At 38.3% G+C, this 16,329-nt stretch overlaps 1 non-coding gene across 1 annotated transcript; it reads right to left on the bottom strand.

The window, feature by feature from the left end:
• Positions 1 to 4,569: 4,569 nt before the first annotated feature.
• On the bottom strand, positions 4,570 to 4,691 carry LOC134368811 (small nucleolar RNA SNORA31). The gene has a single exon (XR_010022512.1). It is a non-coding gene; the product is annotated as a small nucleolar RNA SNORA31 (small nucleolar RNA).
• Positions 4,692 to 16,329: the final 11,638 nt, after the last annotated feature.

The following is a 16,329-nucleotide window of genomic DNA, read 5'->3' as shown; positions in this document are numbered from 1 at the left end:
CTGATACCAAAACCAGGTAAAGATATAACCAAAAAAGAAAACTACAGGCCAATATCCTTGATGAATATAGATGCAAAAATCCTCACTAAAATACTAGCAAACAGAATACAGCAACACATACGAAAAATTATTCATCACGATCAAGTGGGATTCATCCCTGGGATGCAAGGTTGGTTCAACATATGCAAATCAATAAATGTGATACACCATATTAATAAACTCAAACACAAGGACCATATGCTCATCTCTATAGATGCTGAAAAAGCATTTGATAAAGTTCAGCACTCATTCTTGACAAAGACCCTCTATAAGTTAGGTATAGAGGGAAATTATCTCAACATAATTAAAGCCATATATGCCAAACCCACTGCCAATATCATCCTGAATGGAGGAAAGCTGAAAGCTTTTCCTTTAAGAACAGAAACTAGACAAGGATGCCCACTCTCACCACTCCTATTCAACATAGTGTTGGAAGTACTAGCCAGAGCAATCAGAGAAGAGAAGGAAATAAAGGGCATCCAGATTGGAAAAGATGATGTCAAAATTTCCTTGTTTGCAGATGACATGATCCTATATATTGAACAGCCTAAAACCTCTGCACAAAAACTCTTGGAATTAATAAATGATTTCATCACAGTAGCAGGATACAAAATCAAACTAAAAAGCTTCTGCACAGCAAAAGAAACAATTAACAGAGTTAAAAGACAACCAACAGAGTGGGAGAATATATTTGCAAAATATACATCTGACAAAGGATTAATATCCAGTATATACAAGGAACTCAAACAACTTTACAAGAAGAAAACAAGCAACCCAATTAAAAAATGGGCAAAAGAGCTAAGTAGGCATTTCTCTAAGGAAGGTATACAAATGGCCAACAGACATATGAAAAAATGCTCAACATCACTCAGCATCCGAGAAATGCAAATCAAAAGCACACTGAGATACCACCTAACCCTAGTTAGGATGGCTAAAATCCAAAAGATTCTGAACGATAAATGCTGGCAAGGTTGTGGAGAAAAAGGAACTCTCATACATTGTTGGTGGGACTGCAAAAATGGTGCAGCCTCTATGGAAAATGGTATGGAGGTTCCTCAAACAATTGCAGATAGATCTACCATACGACCCAGCTATCCCACTGTTGGGAATATACCCAGAGGAATGGAAATCATCAAGTCGAAGGTATACCTGTTCCCCAATGTTCATCGCAGCACTCTTTACAATAGCCAAGAGTTGGAACCAGCCCAAATGTCCATCATCAGATGAGTGGATACGGAAAATGTGGTACATCTACACAATGGAATACTACTCAGCTATAAAAACGAATGAAATACTGCCATTTGCAACAACATGGATGGACCTCGAGAGAATTATATCAAGTGAAACAAGTCAGGCACAGAAAGAGAAATACCACATGTTCTCACTTATTGGTGGGAGCTAAAAATTCATATATAAATTCACACACACACACACACACACACACACACACACACACACACACACACACACACACACAATACCGGGGGGGGGGGAAGAAGATATAACAACCACAATTACTTGAAGTTGATACAACAATCAAACAGAAAGGACATTGTTGGGGGGGAGGGGGAGAGGGAGAAGGGGGGGAGGTTTTGGTGATGGGGAGCAATAATCAGCCACAATGTATATCGACAAAATTTAAAAAAACAAAAAACAAAAAAACAGGTAATCTGATTAAGGAAATGGGTAAAAGAACTGAATAGACATTTTTCAACGGAAGACATACAAATAGCCAATAGGTATGTGAAAAAATGCTCAGCATCACTAAGAATCAGGAAAATGAAAATCAAAAACATATGAGATATCATCTCAAACCATTTAGACTGGCCAGTATCAAAAGGGAAAGAGTGGGAAATGCTGGTGTGGATGTGGAGAAAGGGGGACCCTCCTATACTGTTGTTGGGTCTGCAGACATTAGGGAAAAGATTATGGAGGTTCCTCAAAGAATTAGACATAGAACTTCCATATGAGACAGGAATCGTGCTCCTGGGGGTATACGCAAAGGAATGGGAGACATCTTGACGAAGGGATACCTGCACTCCCATGTTTATTGCAGGTCTATTTACAATGACAAATAGTTGGAACCAACCTGAATGTTCATTGAGAGATGATTAAAGAAGGTCAATACAGTATATATACACAATGGAATAGTACTCTGCCATGAAAAGGAATGAAATTCTGACATTAAAAACAACACGGATGAACTTAGAGAAAATTATGTTAAGTGACACAAGCCAGGTACATAAAGAGAAATACCACAGTTCCTCATTCATAAGTGGGAGCTGAGAAAACAAAACAAACCAAACAAAAAAACAAGAAAGAAAAATACAACAATCACAGTAATTCCTTGAACTTTCAGAAGGAGTGGACAGAACTGAGAATATGAGAGGTGGGAAAGGGGGAGGGGGAGGCGAGGTTCGGGAGAATTTGGTAAAGGTCCACAAAAAATGTTTACATTGTGTATTGATAAAATAATAAAAATAATAATGAAACTACCAAAGTACTATTTTCCCCCTCCACTTTGCCATTGTTACCTCTCTTTTAATATCCATTTTGTGACTATTATTCTTCTACTACAAAACAGGACAAGAAGGATCTGGGAATTGGTGAGGGTAGGAGAAATGGGGAGCAGGCAGTCTCTGGTAAACTTGATCATGACTGGAGTCCAGTCATTGTGCCACTAACATCATGAGCTAGAGTTCTACCAGTTGCTACTGTCAGAAGAACTGGAGGCCTTCCCAGGAACAGTAACTCATATTATTTGGACTGTGAACGTAGGAGGATATATGATAAATCCTGTGCCTGCAGGGAGGTAGTAAGACCATGATGGAGAGATAGATATACCTTGGATGATACCATCCTATAATGACTAATCCATCTTCTCACTGTCATCTCTTTGTTGCTTGAATAATCATTGAAAAGAACTGTAGAGGATTCCTAAAGCAAATGTACTTCACAGGGCCTGGTTTTCCAAAGCCTTGCAGTTTCAAATATTGACCTTGCAAGGGACAGGAAATTTTCCTCAGGCTATAAAGCCTCTGGTGTAAGATAAAGGTTTGTAACACAGTGAGGTTGCTGGCTCAAAGACAGACTAGTTACTGATTGATATGTTAAGATACTGGGAAATTGCTGTAAGAAGGAATGTTTGCTAAGATCAAGCTTTTCTTGGTGGATCACTTAATTGTCGAATGGAATGTCATCTGACTTGTTTCACTGAATGTCACCAGCCTATATTGTTAAACTATAACCCCACCTACATTCCCTTCCTGTAACTTGCTGGTCTGGAAAATAAATGCAGGAAGAGAACCCCAATTCGGGGTTAATTTCCTAAGGAAGGGATGCCTCTCGCTTGAGGGTTCTGGGGAAGTTAACCACTTTGGGGCTTCTCACTGCTCAGAAGAGATGGGTTTTGAGTAATCCTTTGTGGCTCCGTCACCTTGGGGAAGTGGGGTGACAAATCCGTGGGGGGGCAAAGCAACAAAGAACAGGTCTCACTGGGGAAGAAAGTTTTTCTTGGGCTACGATATGTGACGAAAAGTCATAGAAGTGGATTCTAGCTGTCCTCACCATACTCAGCTGTTGCCTACAAAGGAAAAAGAATGAACCAAGGAAAATTTAGCTGGTACTAGTATTGGTTCAACCAAATTCTGAAAAAAGGGACTTTCTTTTATGTAAAGGCTACTTCCTCCTTTTTGATATAGCAACTAGACATGTATTTTGGCTTCTGTGACAGGGGCTCTGGCTCTGGGCAGCAGAGGGTTGAGAAGCAAGACATGAGGTATGGGACTTACCTGAACTATAGCCAGATGGAAATGACCATTGATTACTGTAGAAGACAGGTTGGATTTGGAGAGAACCCAAAGTGAATAGTAATTCCCACCATTTCCAGCAGAAGAGAACATTCTGGAATTATACAAGGTTCACAGAAAACAGCTCTCATGACAGCAGCCCCTTTAGGCAGTAGATTGGTTAATGGTTCCTCCAAATACTACAGTCATACTAGCTATTCTGGAAAGGTTAAGCTAAAGCCACACCCCAACAAACCATGACTTCCCTTCCAAATCTAGTCTGGAACCAGAAGTCCCTTTATTCCTTTCCTTCTATCTCTTGTCCTTCTCTTGCACTGTTAAATAAGGAGTGCAATACAGAAGAAAGATTGTCTACCAACAGCCCCTAAGTTAAGCAGTGAATGTTAGGGAATGTTTATACCATGTGAGGAAAAAATTAGAATAGCCCCATCTGTTCAATAGCATGATTATGTTAATGCAGGCACTTGTCCCATGTTGTGCCATTCTTAATTGATCTAGGGACAGTGCTCAGCTCCCTCTCTTCAAAACCAATATGTGCTCAATATTTCCTCCATCAAAGTTTCTTTTCCTATTCATTTTTTCAAGAAGAAATGCTGGACGAATAGCCAGTGTTAGAGAGAAGGCACAGAAGGTGGCATTAGGCTTTAGAATAGCAAGGCACAGAGGGACCCTGGTATCACGCAAGTGGTTCCATATACTACTTTATTTTTTTTTCTTCTACAGATGTATTCCCCAATTCAATGTGGGCCACCACAAAGACAGTAAGTGCAGGGATATTTTTCTTTCACATCCTAGTGCAAGCCAAAAAGGACTAGCTTTTTTTCGCCTGGGCACAGAACCCAACAAGTGCGCATTTCTCATAGCAAATGCTCAACAAATGTCTGTTGAACTAAATTTTTTGAATTAGATTTAAACTTCAGAATCCTGTAGAAGAGAAAATATGACTTTCATTCCACACTGCAAGGTTCACATTGCATTCCACAAAGCAAGATCAGTTAATGCATAACATGCACGGGTGCCACAGTTTCTTTCTTCCAACCCATGGCAGATATCATTAATCAATAATGGCACTTACTCCTGCTAGGCCTAGTGAGTAGGGGACTGCTAGTTGCTCACCAGGATACATTCTCCCTTTCTTGCTTCACATGTGGCTCCCCAGCTAGACTACTCTTCACAGCCTCCTTTGCAGTTATGTGTAGCCAAGTGATTGTAGCAATCAACGAAATGTAAGTGGAAGTGATGCATGCCATTTCCAGGCCTGGGTCTTAAGACACAGGGTTTGCTCTCTTCTCCACTCTTTTGCTCTCCCACCAGCTGCAACTCAGACATAATAGCTATCCTGTTTCAGTCATACAGATGACAGTCATTCCCTATGAGATGAAAGAGAAGAAGAATAAAAATTTAACGATGAACTGATTACAACACACACGGTTGCTTTTGAAGGCAATACAATATATAGCCAGCAAGAACTATGGCTTTTTTCCTTTGTATCATTCATCTTCTCTAATCTCTAACGTCTGTAAAATGCTTCACTGTATGTGGTTAACTCTTAGCTATAACTTCCACTTTTTAAAAGAGAAAAACTGTAAAAATGTATGCTACAAATTCTTAAAATGCAATCTTTGTAAGACTTATTCCAGTGCCACATATTTGTAGTTCCCAATCTCTGTGTCATGAATAATGTCTTATGTAATAAAAATTTTGCACATCTTTTAAAAAATTGGTTAGAGAAATTCTTTGATTTCCTGTTTTATTTCTTCTTTGACCCATAGGTCATTCAGGAGCATGTTGTTTCATTTCCATGTATTTATATAGTTTCCAGAGTTTCACCAGTTATTGATTTTTAGCTTTAATCTGTTTCGGTCTGAGAAGGTACTTGAAATGATTCCAATTTTTAAAACTTTGTGGAGACTTGATTTATATCTTAACGTGTGGTCTCTCCTGGAAAATGTTGCATGTGTTGAAGGGAAGAAAGTGTATTCTGTAGTTGCTGGATAAAATGTTCTCTAGATGTCTGTCAAATCCAATTAGACTAAAATGTAGTTTAAATCCAGTGTTGCTCTGTTGATTTGTTCCCTAGGTCATGTGCCCAATGTTTTCTTAAAATATTTTAAAAGCTTTATTTATTTATTAGTATTATTATTAATTTTTACATTCTAAGATGTTGTGGAGCAGTTGAGGGGGAGGGGGAGGGATCTTGGCACCATTCCTAGGGATTATACCAAATGAAGTGCCAAAAGTTAAATTATAACTTTACCAGTATATTTTCCCAGGTAACAGGAAAAAGTAATGAATGTGAATGTGCTTTCCAAACTGCAGAGCACTATGTAAATGTAAGACATTAAATGCTATCTGCATGAATAAAGGTTTCTGTAAGACAGGCTTTGTCTCTACAAAATTCTCAACTGTGTGCTTGACCCACAATGAGAAGGATAATATAAATAGTTATACAAACTGGGGGTTTAAATACCTTTTAAATGAATGGATCAATATCAGTTGCCTACTATGTGAACTCACTGTTATAGTCACTACAGATTTATCATATTGCATCATGCCCAGAGCTGAGAGTAAGGCAACGTATTTTCGCATTTTGTGAACTCTCAAGTACCATATGAATGTAACTTGATTTTGGTGCTGAGTACTAGCTTTATAAATTGTACCACAGTTATTATACTATGCAAATAAAGTAGAGAAAAATTTGAGTAAGGATTGTTGAACACTCTAAGTGTAAGAACGCTCTAAGTATATGTAAGGGATTCAATGTCTGATGAATGCAAGACGGAATAGTAATTGTCTATTTGCTGATCTCATTGCTATGCATTGGGGATGCAAAGATAAACCGTCTTTATTGTGTCCTAGGTAGCAGAAGAGAATACATGTAAAATCAATTTATAATTTGTAAACGGCCATACATATATAAACAGTATCTGCTGAATGAACATTGATTATTTACTCTTATCTCCAGAGATAGCAACTGGGAGTACAAAAATGCATTATCATTATTATTGAACCTGCAACAAAGATCTGTGTCTAAATTTACAAAGCCAACAGTTCTATACAGATAGGAATTTACTGTTGGCTTATGAAGGAATACTGGTTACTTCCTGTGGGGCTCAGAACTGCATGCCCTAAAATGTAAAAATGATGTTACCATTATTGGGTGCTCACAAGAGTAAATGAAGTAATAGGTGTGAGATCCAGAGAAAAAGTCATTTAACCACTACTAAGTTTATTCAATGATAAAAACATGGGGAAACTGGATTTCGGTAAGGCAGTGTCCTAAACGCTGAGCTAATAAGTAGGGAGATAAAATCCTGTCCAGAAGGATACTTGCTCCCTGGCCTGATTGAAGAAATAGAAAAATTTTATAAAAAGCAAGGTGTCATGGTTCTCCATCCAGTTTCCTAAATGCTAAATGCTGATGATGGAAGTGAATGAGATGCACCCCGGCCTGTCTTAGAGGCAGTAAAGGAGCAAAAAAAAATGGCTCGGGTTTGCTTCTTGATTTATTTGATAAGCAAAGCATCTTTCATGTGCTATGTACCATTCTAAGACCTGAGGCTAAAAGAGTTGAAATGAGCCTAATGTAAAGTGCATTATATCACTAATCACAGTTGAAGATAGAAAATATCTTTGATTTGATTATTGTTGTGTAAATAATATTTGAGTGCCTGTTCTCTGTAAGGTACTATGCTCAACGAATTAGTTAAGTAGTTCTGGTGCAGAAGACTCATTGACTTGCCTTGGAAATTGAAAAAAGGAAACAGGAAAAAAGGCAAGGTTCTTTCAACATAAAATGGAGACATTTTTCCTAGTTCCAGGAAGCCCCAAAGTCACTTGCTCATTGGCCTAGTTTGAAGTCAGAAGTGGTTATAAAGGTATCTCACTAGCTTATGGTGGAAACAAAAGAACAAATTTTATAAAAGATTGCAGTCCTTTCATTAGTTGAAAAAACTTCAAGCAGCTGTAAGACATTGAGAAGGAGTGATTAAATAAATATATCACCTTCTCTTTGTCATGCTTTGTAGAGTGGAAATGTGAGAGAGATTTTTACTGTTTTCATTCATATGAATATTGATGAAGATGACACTAAATGCTGAATGAAATAGCTCTGTTCCAAAAGGAGAGCTGGCCCGTTTGTCAGTTGGTGAGAGCACAGCCTTACAAAACCAAAAGAAACTTAGTCTGATGGCGAGATGCAATAAAAAAACAGTAAATGGAATGATACTCTTCTCATGGAACAGAAGTGTCTATTATGTCAAGCCATTGCATTAAATCCTAGACAGAGAAAAAGATCTTGACTGAAAGACACTTGCTTATTAATTGGCTCGGAAATTAGAGTGTAGGTAGGAGGAAGATTACTGTTCATTCATTTTTTCATTTATTCATTCATTCTACAAGTATATTTGAGTGCCTATTGCATATAATGTCCTTTGATAGGTTCTCAGGTGACCCCAGAGACATGAAAAATATATGTATCTTCCCAGAGAACTAAAGTTTTCCTTTCGGTCTGTTTCCTGATAGGGGCATGGCTTAGTCCCAGAATAACATGTGGTTTGATTCCTAGTCCACATCTCTTTTACCACTCTGGCTGCTACTATAAGCAGGTAGCTGGGTTTGTAGTGAGCTTGCTCCCTAAGTTGCAGGAACCCCCTTGTAATAGACACTTCAGTTTTCTGGCCCATCCCCCGTAATAAGTGATTGTGACAACTGTTCGGCAGAAGGAAGGAGGACAACTAGTTCCCAAACCCCAGTCTCATTGGTACCAGCCATGCAGAACCACCTGTGCTTGAACCACAATAGGTTCTGAAATGCATTTACAAGTTTTGTCTATTTTCAATTCTTTGTCCTTTACGTGCTGACGCATATATGCTGCCTAAATAGACCTCTTTCAGAAACAGACCTCAGATAGCACCTAGCAAAGTGGATATGGAGACATGATTTCTCTTGCAACAGCTTCTTGACTTACACTTTAGAAATGTACTCCTTACCATCAAAATCTGCTCAAGAAGGGCTTGTTACAACAGAATAATGTCAGTGTATGAAAATAGTTTAAAATATTGCCATGCTTGCTAAAGTTTTAAGAACAATAAAAGAAAAATTGGAAATTGGCAAAAATTGGAGGCATGAATACAAAACAAAAATCCTCTAAATCTAGGCTCAATTGGGCTTTGACCTTTTCCATTTTAAAATCACTCACAGAGGGTGGGATAGGAGGAAGATGGAAGGAAAAGGTTAAGCCTGTTTCTAAGGGCAGCCTCCCTTTGTTCTGGGTAGGTTTTAATAGCATTACTAGATCCAGGTCTAACTTGGGAATGCTTTTTTTAGTTTAATGCACTTCCAGTAACTGTTCATTGTTCTGATGAAGACAAAGCCCTTTGTCCTCACTGATTTGTTATATTGATTTTGAAAAATAATTTTTTTTGTCCTGATGATTGTAAACTAAGCCTTGGGTTAGATAGGAGTGGAATTTATTAATTAAATCAACATGACCTCTCTATCATAAGGTTGCCTCAAAGTTGAAGTCAAAATTTGCTGCAAGGGAAGAGGACTCTATTGTTCACTGTAATTCATACATGCTGTCAAAGCATCTAAACTGGTTTACATGCCAAGCCAATAATGCCATCCACAAATGGAGAAGGAAATAGATATATAGCAAATTATAACTGGTGGAGGGATCAAAGTTGAAGAGGATTTGAGGTTGAAATTTTCTAGTTTTCACTTTGTACAGTTTTAGGCATCAGATACATCTGAAATAGTAATAAAGTTTGGCTTTTAATGTGTGGTATCAGTTGGACTCAGTTGTTACCCTTTCTTCAGGTGGGGATGAGGGATGCATTATCGGAAAGTGGAAAGGAGAAAGTAACTTCCTTTCACAGTTCCTGGCATCACTACCACTACTGATGAAACAAGAATAAGAGAACATGCTATTATCATCTGCTTTTTGTCACATGAATGAAGTTATGGTGAACCAATCATTTTTAAAGGAAATGGCTTCATCTCTACCCTTTTACCTCAGAGGGAGTCTATGCCAAAATGCTAAGATAAATGGAAAACACTTGGACTTGTGAACTGAGGTGAAATGCAGAATCTCTGGTGAGTCTTAAGTGTTTTATGATTGAAAAATCTTGCTCAGCATGGGTGACCACCAGAAAGCAATCTAAAGCCATCTACATGTCACAGCTGAGACAAATTGGGGAGTTTGTTGTTTAATGTAAAATAAAATGTACTGTTTTGAAAACTTTATATTTCCATGTGACAATTTCTACCTCACTGTCCCTTCCGAACCACACTAGCTACCTCAATTTTTTTCCTTTTTTTTTTTTTTTTTTTATTACTTCAATCACTCACCTTGGGTGAATGATTCGAGGCCTCATTTCTTATGCCTTCAGTTGCTTTGGTCAAGAATACCGAGAAGCACAAACCCAATAAAAAGTGTGAGGAGTGAACTGTTGAGGCACAAGAGTGGGAAAGGAGTAGGGTTTAAATAAACTGTTGATAAGGTTGTGGGACTTAAGATGCATTCAGGAAAGAAATCACTGTTTTTAAAGAAAGAAAAGAGGCCCAGTCCCTGAGTAGGTGAAGGCATCTTTGGTTTAGAATTTTGAATGATTGAATATCCAAACATTAGACTGGTGACTTTGTAGGCATATGAACCAGAGTAGTGTTTTATAGGCAAGAGTTACTACAGCTTTGTTGGAGATTAAACTGGCAACTATTGTTTTGGGAAGAAAGCCTTAAGCTGTTACAGGCCAAGTACACGTGCTTTTAAAACTGAAACCTGAAGGCTAGCTAGTTAGCTCAGTTGGTTATAGTGTGGTGCTGATAAGACCAAGGTCCAGGGTTCAATTCACATATTTGCTAGCAGACAAAACAAAAATAACTGAAGCCTGAAGAACTCTTGCCTTATGTGTTAACAGTCAAATCAATCTTGTCTTAAATGAGTAGAGTGTGACATAATAAAATTGACCCATACCCTGGGGTGTTATCCTGAAGTGGGATGGTCCTAGGTGGCCTTTGCTGCCTACTTCCATTTCTCTGCAAGGCTAGGTGTGTGGGACAGAAGGGGAAAGTAGGTGGGGAAAATGGGTGAAGAGGTGAGGGAAGAATTCTTCCTGAAGTTGTTCTTGGGTGTGTTCTGTGCTCCTGTCCATCTCTCTGACTCCTTTGGTGGGTCTGATTCCCTCAGGAGCTGACTTCAATCTAATTATCATATTTGCTGTACTTACTCTTGTGTTTGTGGTACCTTTGGTCCTCAAACTTCATTCTCTTGTTATCTTTTGGAGAGGAAATGAAAAACTGCATGTCTCCTGGTTAGTGAGGAAAGGTCAGATAAGGCAATTTTATAGGGTCAGCAGGAATACTTTTTAAATGTCAAAGCGTTTGATAGTGTTTTTCAACTTTTGTTATTTTCTATGGGGTGAGGACAGGGTGATCACTGTGCTTGTAGTTATATTTGTTTTGTGCCAGGTCAAGCCACATCCACAAAAGCTTGTGTCTCCTATTAGTTTACTATTCTACCCTTGGTCATGAGAAGTTACTTTTCTTCCCTGTGTTTCTTTAGAAAATGTAATGTTACTGGGAGTAGTTGATTTAGGCAAGTTTCTATCATGTCAATTTGAAAGTTGTATAATTTAAATAGGGTCTAAAATTGAGACAGCCATTCACTGTGATTGGGTAGGCAAGAAGAGTGCTAGTTATAGGTACAACTTCTAAAAAGATGGAGTCAAGGGAAACTAACTGTAGGGCCTTGGCACCATTCCTAGGGATTATACCAAATGAACTGCCAAGATAGTTACATGGTGGCTGGGGAACCATTTGAATAGGCCTTATACTTAAACCCCACTCAGCTGTATTGTTTCCCCTGGCTTGGTAAAGGTGAACTTTTCGGGGGTTCTTACTGCCAGTATTTCCTAAGTATGCCACAGTCTTTCTCCCGGTGCCAGCATTCCAGTGGTGATCTTTCTGTCCCCACTCCAGTTTCCCTTCTGTGTGAACTCTGGATCAAAATTTTAACTCCTTTCTAGAGTGCTAGAGCAAAAGCCCTCATCACTTGAATGCCTAAGGAAGGGAGATAAAAGGGAGAGAGGAATGCAAAGTAGGGTGGGAAAGTAAGTTTGATTGGAGCAGCATTGCAGATAGCTAACTACTTTGGTAGAACCTGTCACTCCTTTGGGAACTCAGTGGTGAAGAAAAGTCATATGCAGACTTTTCAGTAGGATGAGCTATCATTCCCTGAAAGGTATTTGGAAGGAGAATGTCAAAGGTAGGGTGGGTTGTGAGAGAGGAGATTTGAGTGAACCACAGTTTGACAATATTCAACAAATAAATAATTAGATATATTCGCAAGACCTAGAAAAACCCCTACCCCCACCAGCCTTTTCCTTGCATATTTTTTCCTTACTAAGGAATGATTTGAAAGTATTCCAGGGAGGCCAACTACATTATCATGATAATGAAGGAACAGAGGTTGGATCTATCTTTGGCATTGAGCTATTTTGCTCTTCCCCCACTCCCTGGGGACATTGGGCACTAGTTCTGCAAGGTAAGAAATGTCTTCTGTTATTATGCAGATAGTCTCATCTGCATAGCATGGTGGTTTTACTCACTCACTCCAATTGTTCCATTGCATTTTATTTTGTTTTGGTACATGAAGGTGTTCACATTAGAGTAATTAGAATTGTGTACATAAACACATAATAAAAATGAGGAACCTAAAGCCCAGAGATTTGCTTAATGTCACAGTGCAAAAATAGCTAAGGTGCATCTAGATCCAAGGTTACCTGATTTATAAACTTGTTCTTTTTTCACTACATGTCATCATAGCCTCTTTTATGAGAATGAGTACACTGTTACTAGCAAAGAGTTTGGATTATGAGTAGTTTCCGGTTAGAAATAGCTCTCTCTAATCATAGCTAATCTCCAGCAGACTGCTTCATGTCTTTCTGTTTATGGACAAATAAAGTCTTAGGGAATATCCAAAGGGAAGGATTATAGTAATTGCAGCATCAGGCTTGAGAATCACATTACTTATGTTTATATTTTGCTGCTGCCACTTAATAAAAATGAAACTTTGATCAAGTCAATAAGTCCCTTTGCTTGTATTTCCTCGTCAGTAAAATGGGGCCGATGACTACGTACCTCATAAAGTTGTAGTAAGGTTTAAATTAGAAAATGCATGTAACAGAGCAATGTTTAGTATGCAAATGAATGCTAGGCATTACAATCATCATTTAACTACATATGGGTGAAACGGGTATGACTACCATTCTGTTTGAACCTGGCTCAATAAATTAGCTCTTATGAGTGGTAGAGATTTTATAAATAATTTTCCATTAGAATAGGGGTTCAGAAGAAATATGAGGAGAGCATTTTCCTAAAAATGGGCCAGAAAGTCTTGGAGACGCCACAATTTACACATGAACCTAAGCCTATATTAATTCATTTTGTCATCTTTGGACTGTTAAGAAGAATTTGCCATTTTTACTGTTGTAACTACATGGTTCAAAGGGGATAGAAATGCGGAGAATACATGAGCCTCCCTAACAGGGACAGTATTTGATGTTTGGAGGGTCTTTTTATATCTTATTGTGCAAATCACATTTTATCTCAACTTAAAGCAGATGCCGGGACTGCCAAGCAAATCCTGTGATAGTAATCAATACAAAACTAAATGCAGTGACCCTCAAATCACTGTGAGAGTGAGGCACCTCCACATGAATCTTCTAATTTTGGGACAGGATTGAACTTAGAGCCAAAAGTGAAGGAGACATGAGAGATCTTGTTTTGGCATTGATATTAATGGAATTCTAGCCCTAAAGTCAGGGAGAAAATGGATCATCAAGGCTCCCCTGTAAGAGGATTGGTCTCCCAGGGACTAGGTTGGTAGAGGATCCTACAAATTATGCCTCCAGCTCCCACACCATGGGGGTGGTTGTGGCTAAAATATGGTGCCTGATGTGAACTACTTGAAGAAAGATAGGAAGATATTCCACCCACCTACTATCCCCCTACCCTGGCCTTGTAACTCATAGATCAGAGAGATAGAGTCTGTATGAAGAAAAAATCAGTTTTTCTTCTATTACTACTGACCTGTTGAAACTACTAAAGTAGGCCACGGCAGTCCCCATTGCCCAGTAGAATGCAGGAGCATGCTGAAAACACCACTTTCATGTGGGTGGCCTACTACAGACACTGCCAGGGCGGCCACAGCTGTAGCAAAAGTGGCTCACGGCCATAGTAGCAGCCACAGACACAATGCAGGTGGCCCATCAGCCAATTGACTGCATGGACACAGGAAAAGTCAACAGCAGAGAGAGCAAAAAAAAAAAACAAGAGGAAGTCTCTACCCTCCAAGCCAACTCCAGAGTAATGCAAAAGCAACTATTCTACCAGAAGACCCAACTTCAAGGAAGAGATGCTAGAAATTCGAAAATCCAAGAAAATATGGCACCACCAAAAGAGTACAGTAATTCTCAAATACCAGACACTATAGAGCAGGAAACCCTTGAATTGACTGAAAAGGAATTCCTAAAAACAATCTTAAGGAAACTCAATTGAGGTACAAGAAGACTCAGAGAACATAATGAAATAAGAAAAAAAAAATCTGGGATATGACTGACGAAATTTACAAAGACATTATAATACCTTAAAAAAGAATGTAGCAGAACCTGTGCAACTGAAAGATTTAGTTGATGAAATAAACAGAACTGAGAGCTTAAGCAGCAGGCTAGAACACGCAGAAGAAAGAATTTCTGAACCTCAACATAGTGTTTTTGAAATCACCCAGGTGGACAAAAGAAAGAAGAATTTTTAAAAATGAGGAAAATCTAAGAGAGCTAGCAGACAACAGTAAGCACACAAACATTCAAATCATGTGTGCTCCAGAAGGGGAGGAGGAAGGAAAAGGCACTGAAAAATTATTTAATGAAATAATAATGGAAAACTACCCAGGAATAGAGAGAGAAACAGACTTTTGATCCAAGAAGAACAGAGATCGCCAGACAGATCCAATTCAAAAAGATCCTTTCAAACACATTATAGTCAAACCAGCAAAGCTCAAAGACAAAACATCCTAAAAGCAGCCATAAAAATGTTTCAAGTCACCTGTAAGGGAGCCCCTATCAGACTAGCAGCAGATTTCTCAACAGGAACTCTACAGGTCAGAAGAAAATGGGATGATGTATTCAGAATACTAAAACAAGAAACTGTCCACCAAGAATCCTGAACCCAGCAAGGCTATCCTTCAGAAATGAGGGAGAAATAGTGTATTTTTAAGACAACAAAAACTACAGAACCTCCCCAAGTGACTCCTGTATCTGGAATGAAAAAAATGATAATCACTACCATCAATACGTAAGACAGAACAAGACCCACTGGTAAAACAAAAGTGCAAATGAGAAAGAAAAAGAAACTAAATTTTACCACCTCAAAAAACGAAAAAACATCAAAGAGAAAAAGTAAGAGGAAGAAACAAAAGATATTTAAAACATCCAAATGAAAATCAATAAAATGCAGAGAGTAATACAATACCTTTCAATAACAATCCTAACTGTAAATGGATTAAAATCTACACTCAAAAGACAGCCTGATTGGATTAAAAAGCTAGACCCAAATATATGCTGTCTTTAAGAGACCCACATACCTGTAAAGACACACAGACTAATAATGAAGGGAAGGAAAAAGATATGCCACACAAATGGAAGCCAAAAATGTACAGGAGTAGCTATTCTTATAACAGATAAAATAGACTTTCAGCCAAATACCAGAAAAAGAGATAAAGAAGCCACTATAAAATGGTAAAGGGATCTATTCAGCAGGACGACATAATCATCATAAATATATAAGCACCCAACACTAGACCACCGAGATATATAAAGGAAACACTATTAGGCTTAAAGAAAGAGATAGACCACAATACGATAATAGTAGGGGACCCGAATACCTTTCTCTCAGTACTGGACAGATCATCTAAGCAACAAATCAACAGAGAAACACAGGATTTAAACTCAACTTTAGATCAAGTGGACCTGGCAGATAAATTTAGAACTTTTAGTTCAACAACCACAGAATATACATTCTTCTCATTAGCACACGGAACATTCTCCAGGTCACAAACCAACTCTCATCAAATAAAAAAAACCAAAAAACCATTTGAAGTACCTTTTCAGAACAGACTGAATTAAAACTAGGAATAAACAGGTAAAACTCAGGAAATTGTATAATACATGGAAATTAAACAACATGTGCCTGAATGACATATTGGTCAAAGAAGAAATTAAAGAAGAGATAGAAAAGTTTCTTGCAACTAAGGAAAATAGACACATCATACCCAAACCTGTGGGATACTGCAAAAGCAGTACTCAGAGGGAATTTTATTGCAATAAATGCTTACAATGAAATAATAGAAAGATTTCAAGTAAATAACCAAACCCTATACCTCAAAGAACTAGAAAAACAAGAACAATCCAATCCCCATATT

The sequence above is a fragment of the Cynocephalus volans genome, chromosome X (assembly GCF_027409185.1).
Source record: "Cynocephalus volans isolate mCynVol1 chromosome X, mCynVol1.pri, whole genome shotgun sequence".
NCBI classification, from domain to species: Eukaryota; Metazoa; Chordata; class Mammalia; order Dermoptera; family Cynocephalidae; genus Cynocephalus; species Cynocephalus volans.
Note: the sequence above shows the minus strand (reverse complement) of the source record. Positions and strands in the feature narration are given on the sequence as shown.